This window comes from Zalophus californianus, chromosome 10 (assembly GCF_009762305.2).
Source record: "Zalophus californianus isolate mZalCal1 chromosome 10, mZalCal1.pri.v2, whole genome shotgun sequence".
NCBI lineage: Eukaryota > Metazoa > Chordata > Mammalia > Carnivora > Otariidae > Zalophus > Zalophus californianus.
The window spans coordinates 14,650,749-14,659,728 of NC_045604.1; the positions used below are offsets into that span (position 1 = coordinate 14,650,749).

Genomic DNA, 8,980 nt, shown 5'->3' on the forward strand with positions numbered 1-8,980 from the left:
GTCCCAAGGCTTTTACCTTTTAAAACACTATATAAAACATTACTTATAGCAATTTTTACTATCGATGGCTACAGGATGAATAGCAGGAGAATCTCATTTGATTTAAGAAAGATTTTATGTGGCTAATTCTGCAAGTAGAGAGTATCCTCAGTATGTCCGCTGTCCTCAGCCCTCCTCCACCAAATGCCACTTCTAACCTAGTACTCCTGGTGCTCACAGACGGGCAGAGCCTGGAGGGTGCTGGAAGCTGGGGCAAGCCTCTTCTTCCCGGGTAATACGGGCCTTATAGACCCCGATGGACTAGCGAGAAAGGAAATGCTGGGCTGTATTTGGGTTCTTGCAAGAGACATGCAGGGGTTTCTGATCAAGTACACTGAGTCCTGCACTGTAAAAGAGAGGAGAGCACAAGCTTTTGAAGTTGGAAGAATAGGAAACAATTTCTCCATATGGAATTGGCCATTTGCCAGTTGGTACATCATTGACTCAAATGTTTCTCTTTCTTCAACCTATATGGATTTGTTCATGCGCAAGCTACCCAGCAGCAAGAGCTGAGCCTCGGGATAAATTTGTCCATGACCAGGCAAAGAGAAATATAACTCATTTATGGAGTCTGATAACCAGAGAGAGGAAAAATAAGTAGAATACCCAGAACATAAACTAGAATTTTGCGGGGGAGACAGACAACAACTTGAATAGCCACAAAAGAAATACATATACATACACAGACACAGACACACACACACACACACACACACACACGTATGTATGTATGTGTATATAAAATCACATAAAAAGACTTAATTGGGAAAAATATCAAATTTTTAAAATTCAATAGTTCAGGAACCCTAATATACAAATAAGAGGAGTTCCAGGATGGGAAACAAGGAATAGATAGATGGACAAGAGGCAAAAACTAAGCACAGAGTAGAAGGAAAAAAGATTTCAGTCTGACTATCAAAAATATCAAAAAAGTGTTCATGAAATACTAGGCAGTATTTCATCAAGTATTTAACTTGATGTTAAAGCACCTATTTAGTGTATGGTAAAACTCCTGAAACTCCAAGAGAAACTTCTAAATATTTCAGAGCGAGTAAAACGAGTTACTTAGAAAGGAGGAGGAGGAAGAGAATGAGAAGAGGAAGAATCAGACTTCTCACTTGCAGCATTGGAAACTAGAAGATTTTCAGAATTAGAGGTCTGGACTACTGGGTGTAAAGAATGTGACCCAAAAAATTATTCACACCTTAGATAATATTTACCAATCAGCATGAAAAAAGGAAATTTGTAGATATGCAGGGGCTCTGAGACTTTTTCCTCCAAACACTCTTTTTGAAGAGAGTACTCACAAAATGCTATAGTCAAATAAGCAAATGAATCGGAAGAGAGATTTTTAAGGTAGAAGATAAAAGAAAAAGCAAGTGATGAGCAGTTAACACTGCAATACTTACAGTTATATCTAAATGATTAATGATAAAGTAACTAGCAATCTGTGATCTAAATGCCAAATTATGATTTTCTAGAATAAAAATGACATTCTATAAAGGAAAACCCAAGAATTATCTAAAACAAAAAATTAAACTATTGAAGCAAAATGGGAGCTGTGGATGTAGAAGTGGGGAATAATAGTATCCCAAATATTGTATTTATGGGGGGTGCCAATATGTTTATGTGTGCTGTGGACTATGTAAGAAGAAGAACATCTAAAAGTTTCATCTTACTGGGATGGACAGGAGCAGTGGACGAAAAAAATAGAGAATATAATAATAGGCATCTTATTTCCACAAAGGAGTTCAGAAATATGTTTCATTATGACTCTAAGGGATGGAAAGGTAACCACTAGCAGAATTATTAAAAAAATGAAAATAAGAGAACTTCTAAATTAAAAATGGTGGAAAGAGTAATGAATGGCAATTTGATCAAATGAGAAAAAAAGAAAGATAAAGGAAAAAAAAGTAAACAAAGTAAATAAATATCAAAGAGAAATGTATTAACAATGATATCGAAGATTGTTGTTAACACTAAAGATGAATGGGCTACATTCTTCTAATGAAGAAACCGTGTTGGGTTGTAAAGTAACACACACACACACACACAGAATCGTATACATAAAAGGATAATTACTAAATATTTTTAATTTAGTAACAAATTTTGAAATTTATTTTCCAACTTTATTGAGATATAATTGACATGTAGTATTGAATAAGCTTACGGTGTACAAGTTCTTAGCCATTATTTCTCTAAATAAGCTTTCTGCTTCCTTGTCCATCTCTTCTCCTCCTGGGATTCCAATAATTTGCAGACTGTTTCTTGTGATGGCACCTCATAGATCGGGTAGGCTTTCCTTTTATTTTTTTTTTCTTTGTTTTCCTCTGACTAGATAATTTCAAGGGTCCTGTTTTCTAATTCATGGATTCTTTATTGTAATTGTTTCATTCTGCTGTTGATGTTCTGTCTTGCTTTTTTTTTTTCATTTCATTCATTGTATTTTTCAGCTCCAGAATTTTTGTTCTTTCTTGTGATTTCTCTTTGTTAAACTTCTCATTTTTGTCTGTGTATTGCTTTGATTTCATTGAATTGCCTCTCTGCGTTTTCTTGTAACTTGCTGAGCTTCCTTAAAACAGCTATTTTGAATTCTTTATCTGGTAAATCACAGATCCCCTTATCTTCGGGACTGGTTATTGGAAACTATTGTCAGTCTTTGGTGGTGTTATGTTTTTCTGGGTTTTTCCTATTCCTTAAGGTCTCATGTTGTTGTCTTCATATGCAAAATGGCGAATCTCCTCTAGTTTTTATTGATTGACTTCAGAAGAGAAATGCCTTCCATCAGCTCTGCTGAGACTTCTTAGGCTTTCTTGGATCTATGGATACATCTGCTCCACACTTTTTTCTCCCTCTGTGGCAGAATTTGTAAGTTTGTATGCTCTCTCTTGACCTTACAATGCATTAGTCTGGGTGCTGGCAGCATCTCTTTTGCTTTCCCAGCGGTATTGCTAAAGCTTAAGTTTCTGGTTTCTCCCTGGCCCACAGATTTGGGCCAGCTTTCTGCAAGTGCTCACTGGCCATCTGCCAAAGTATGCTCTTAGTACCATTGGGACCACCCACAAAGCTGACCAAAGCACAGTGTGTGTGTGTGGGGTGTGTGTGTGTGTGTGTGTGTGTGTGTGTGTGTGTGTGTGTGTGTGGCATATGGGACATTCGGGGTGCTCATGGGCCAGGTGGGGGAATCCATGGGTGAGGCATCCCCAGCGGCTTGTGGAAAAGCATCTTGTTGGGGCCCACAACCAAATTAGTAGGATTCATATCCCCTGCATGCCCTCCAAGAGTCTTATCTGCCATTCTTCCAGCAGCCACCTGTAGTGCAGCTCGAGACTCACTATTCTGGATGGGCTGAGAGCGAGATGGGCCTCTCTGGCAGCATCGTGCCTAGCTGGGGGAAGCCGGATGCTCACCCATGTGCCGTCACTTTCACAGGCCAGGAAGGTCCTCTTGGGACTGAGCTGTGTGCCTTGGAGGAGGGAAAGGGTAAAGTCTGCTCCTCTTATCCTCTCCAATGCATCCAAACTGAATTTTTTTTTCTCTAATGGTGTGCTAGATCTTCTCAGGAAATCTGGACTTTTCCAAAGGCTCTCGTCATAGGCAATTGTCTAAGACTCGTCAGCCGACCACTGGACTGGACCTCAGCTGCCTGGGACTGGGGCTGGTTCAGAGCTCACTTCAGGACCTACAACTGGGAGTGAGACCTGTATGCCGATTACCCAACATGCAGGCCAGCGAGGCTCTTCCCGAGTTCCTTGGGTATGATCCTGGACCCCACAGTTCCCAAAAAGGCACTTTTGTCCACGGACGGATGCCAAATGATGTTCTTGAGGGAGGGATGTGATCAAGAAACGTTCTCCTGGGCCTTCCTGCTTACTTTACTCTACTGGTTACTAAATATTGATGATGCATGAACTGTCACATGATTTTTACTTTCTTCTCTTTACCGTTTTTGACTGGTTGGCTTTTTCTTTCAACTTTCACAAAAAGCAGGTGTCGTTTATATAATCAGAAGAAAAGGAAACTAGGTTTACTGTGGAGAAAAAGGTTGGTATAATAATGAAATGAAATTCATTGCCCCCATTTTTTTCTTTTTGGCTCTTGCTGAGAAAACAGTAAAATACTGATACTGTTTATCTCAAACTGCTAATCAGCAACAACTGTGTTCCCATCACAGATGATTTAATTTTCAAAAGCATAAACTGACTTCTGGATTTTTGTTCTGCATCTATGTGCTAGGAGCTACTTAGCATTTGTTGTACATTTTCCTGTATGTCAGATCTCATAAGTACATCAGCTCAGCTGTTTCTCAGGTAAGACTATCTCTCTCTATTTTTTAAAATGAGAAAATTAACATGACTAAACAGCTGGTTAGTCACAGAGTCGGGATTCAAATGTCGTCCTGACAATTTCAGAGCTCATATCACTTGCCACTATGCCCTATCACTAAGTTTACAAAAACAAATAGACCACACAGCCTTGTCCTTACGTGCCTGCAGTTTGTTTATTTATGTGCAGAGGAAGCTCATAAGTAGACATCAGCCCATTTAATCCTCATCACATCCCCATGAGGTAGAGATGCCTATTTTTAGAGATAAGGCAATTAAAGCTCAGAGAGAAGTTAAGCTCCTCTTAACACCTCACAGAGCGTAGACAAGGGGCAGACCCTCTGCAGAGTGGTTCCCAAACTTAACTGCACGATTTCGTGCTGTCTGGAGCTTTTGTGCCTTGAAGTTTCGCACTGATCGGTGCCTCGAAGCCACCTATCTTGGATCTGAAACTCCGGAGAAGTTCTAGACTGCTCCTACACTAAAAATGAGCAATTAGGCTGCAAGAGGATTGATGAATTCCTTCCAAATTATCAACGCCACACTAGACTTAATAAACCATTGTTTCCCCCAAGAGGTTTTCTTGACACTGGAATCAATAGAAACGTGATTTTGCTTCTTGTGCAGACAGAAAGAAGAGGTTTAAGAGTATCAAGTCACCACAGAAACATAATGTTCTTTGCCATTCAAGTGTAATTCAAATTTCTCTATCCAGCCTCAAGCGTGTGCTCAAATATAATCGACCAAACAGGGAGATTTGCCTGCTGCCCATTGACATACCTCAGGTCACAGATGTCCTACCCATCTGCATGGTGTGTCCTAGTTTCATTTTCCTCTGAAGGAAAACAAATATGCTGCATACTTGTGGAAAGGAAGTGAGGGGTCGAAGCTGGTCTTAACATTTCTGTGTCGAAAGAACCCCGCTTAGCTAGGCATTATTGGAGCAAAAGCCGCTTTGTGTCCTGGAGGGGCTCCTCCAGCCCGCCCCACCCCCGTCGCTGGCTCGGGCCCCTCTCACAGGGTCCGAGGACCATGCTCATCACGTGGAGTGAAAGCTGACAGGAGCGAGCACAGGCAGGGAGCCGTGAGACATGCAGGCATTGTCATGCATGGCTGGCCCGCAGCCATCAACGGCAATTAAACATGGAGAGCTGGGGATCTCTTTGGACAGGTTCAAGTTCCCTGGTACTGCTGTGATTAGATGTTTTGCACTGTTTCCCTGGAGTCAGGATGTGACATATTCCCTTCCTCTTGCTCTTTTCTCCTCTCTTTTGTGCTGGCCTGGTGCTGCCTGCTCACCCGGCACAGACATTTAGATAACTTCATTTCGACAAGAGTTTGGTCAAAGTAGCTGCGAGAGGCATCAGATCGGAGGTGGTCCTGATGCAAAAGAAATCGGCACTTAAAAACTGCTCTCTTCTTTTCCAGATGCATGTGTTTTAGCTTAGTAGGTATAACCAGCCAAGGGAGAATTCTTGCTGCAATTTCCTTGTGTTTGTGGTAATTTACTTCCTGAACTGAATTCTGCAATTTGGCTTTTTTAGAATTCTGCTGGTTTTAAGGAAACTGAAAGAATGCTAGGCTGCGCTTTTTCAGCGACGTTGGTCACTTAATTCTCTCCAGGTTTGAGATGGGTTGCTATGGTTCCTCAGGTGCCTGGTATATAAGTTAGTGGAATTATATTTATGAAATCGGCCTTGCAAGAAAGAGAGACTGGCTCATTTTAACAGGGTTAGATATCTAGTTTTGAGTATGGGGGAAAGAACTGAGAAAAGAAAGGAATCTTCTCCTTCTAGGATAAGTGAAAATAGAGGGAGGAAATTATCATTGATCCTTTGCCCCTCAGATCTGCTTACAGTCATGATTAACTTCCCTTGTTTGATCATTGCCATCATTCCTTCATTAACCGAGTAATTCACAAACATTTAGAGAATTGCTTCTATGTGCAAAGTAGGGATGCAAAAAGGTCTAATTCAACGTGTCAAACACTTAGTGGGCTCTGATATGTGTCAAGAGCTGTCTGAAGCTTTGGGATACAATGAGGACTAAGGTTGGGGCCAGCTGTCAGGGAGGGGGCACAGACATCTCTAAACACAAGTGTAACCATGAGGACTTGATGCGGGGGTGCATCCGGGAAGTGAGACTCTGAAGTCGCAAAATGATAAGGTCACCGGGGTGTGGGACAGAAAACAAACACCTATTAGATGCAACAAAATAAAATGAGTTTTTTGGACCTGTACCTGAAGGGGAAGGGAGATACTAGAATGTAACTAGCAGGTAAGAGATGATCAGTTAAGTTAAATTAAAAGCCCAGCGCCCATTTTCACTACTTTAAGATGTGTAAAACATCATTAACAGAGATGAGTATGCTCTGCATTATTTTATCACCAGCAACATAAACATATTTATAAAGGCTGTTTGTTGCTGCGAGGCTGACCTCTCAAGTTCTTAAGTATTGAGGTCTCTCCTTTGGGGAGTTTCTGGGAATTGAAATCAGAAGTTTGGGAAGGTACTACTTTTACTCTGCTTGGCTCTAAGGTAGGAAGAAATGTGTCTGGTTCATGACTTAACTAACATTTTCCCTCTGCCTCCTCAAAACCTGGGTTGAAAAGTAAAAGCTGTAGACAAATAGGAGGCTTTTCTAGGAGTATAGCAAGGATAACAGACTTAAGCTGTTTGAAAGGGAAATCACTTACATTTTGATACATGACAGAAACTCTGCTTTCTTGCTGAGGAACGGTCCCTGCTGGTATCCCTTGGATGTGAGGCTCATGACCTGCATCCTTAATATGTGAAAAGAAACAGGAATTGTACTGCAGTCAATCCAAAGGAGAAAAGCTGTAGATGAGAAAGTATGTAGGCTAACCCTGGTTTAAATTTCAGTTTTCTGCCTTACCAACTCTGTGGTTTGGGGCTAGTTTCTTAACTTCTCCAGCCCTTAAATTCCTCTTCTGCAAAAGGGAAGTTATACCTATTAATTAATAAGATTATTGTGGCTTGTTATCAGAGATAATGAATGTGGAAAATACCTAACAGTTAGAAGGTGATCAATAAATGTGACTGATAATTATTATGACTATTATCTTGTGGGTTCTAGTGACTGCAGCCTTAGAACGGCCTAGATGTTTTGTACCCTTGACAGCTGCTAGTTAGAAACTAAGAGGTAAGCAGACAAAATTGGATTCTGGCTTTATTAATTTTATAAACCCGACGAAAGCTCATGCTTATTGTTTTGGAGTCTGGCTTTCAGGAACTGTCTGCACGTCCTCAATTACCTAATTCTTTTCCAAACATTTCCAGTGGCTGCTCCCTTAAAATGTCTCTAAGGAGGATTTATCTCTAATATATGGGATCTAAAGAATTAAGCATGTCAGGGCATCACTAGTAGCAAAGCCTCTTGACATTGATTTTTCCTCTCTGTGGAATGGGGATAAATGGATCATTTACTAGTGAGATACCTCAGAGAAGCAGCAAATAAAGATGACTAGAAAGCAATGTAGGATGTATAGTATGTGTATGAGTTAGCTTTTGCTGTGTAACAAACTATATCAGAACTTAGTGACTTAAAACAACGATCATTGTTAGCTCACAGTTCCATGGGTTGGCAGTTTGGGCTGAGTTCATATGGGCAATTCTTTTGATGTTCTCACTCATATGTCTGCAGTCAGCTGTCAGATAGACCAAGGGCTGGTTGGTCTAGGTTGGCTCCACTCACATGTCTAGCAGTAGGCAGCCAGACAGCAAAGGCAGGTAAGTTTTCCTTTAAGTGACTTCTCCAGAAGGCTAGCTCGTGCTTTTTCACATGAGGGATTCAGGATTCCAATTGCAGCAAGAGAAAGCAAACCCCTAATATTACAAAGATTTTTGAACCTCTCTTTGCAACATATTTGTTAATGTTCCATTAGCCAAAGAAAATCACGTGGCTGGGCCACCTGGGTGGCTCAGTTGTTAAGCGTTTGCCTTCAGCTCAGGTCATGATCCCAGGGTCCTGGGATCGAGCCCCACATTGGACTCCCTGCTCGGCGGGAAGACTGCTTCTCCCTCTCCCACTCCCCCTGCTTGTGTTCCCTCTCTCACTGTCTCTCTCTCTGTCAAATAAATAAAATCTTAAAAAAAAAAAAAGAAAGAAAGAAAATCATATGACTAAGCCTAAATTAAAACAAAAAGAATCTGGTAGAGAAACAGACTCCATGTCTTTATGGGAGAAGCTGCAAAATATTGTGGGTATATTTTTTAAATCTACCACAGTGAAGAAATGTAAATGAAATAGGAGTCCCAGATCTACTATGTAGGCAGAAAGGCAGGAGTATAAAGGACCATATAATTTACAGAGCACCTGATGAGACGAGAGCTAACTGAAGATCTTTTGAACAGAATTTCTGTGAGTTGGGGTGGATTGGGGAGACTCTGCTTAGTATAGTAGAAATAGTCAGCATTTGCTATTGCTGTTGTTAACAAGCTATGTGTTGTTGGTTTGGTTGGCTGGAGTAGAGAGTTCAGGTTGGGCAATTATGGGGAAATTTGATAACCAAGTTGATAAATGCCAGTAGGGAGGACCTTCGATTAATACTTACTTCTCTAGAAGTCAAAAGACATAGATCCTACTCCTGGTTTTA

The 8,980-nt window shown here is 40.8% G+C and overlaps 1 long non-coding RNA gene across 1 annotated transcript; it reads right to left on the reverse strand.

The window, feature by feature from the left end:
• Nucleotides 1-3,824: 3,824 nt before the first annotated feature.
• LOC113933544 lies at nt 3,825-7,858 on the reverse strand. Its single transcript, XR_003523383.1, has 3 exons — nt 7,823-7,858; nt 7,061-7,147; nt 3,825-4,069 (listed from the first exon to the last, which is right to left on the reverse strand). It is a non-coding gene; the product is annotated as an uncharacterized LOC113933544 (long non-coding RNA).
• Between the last annotated feature and the right edge of the window lie 1,122 nt (nt 7,859-8,980).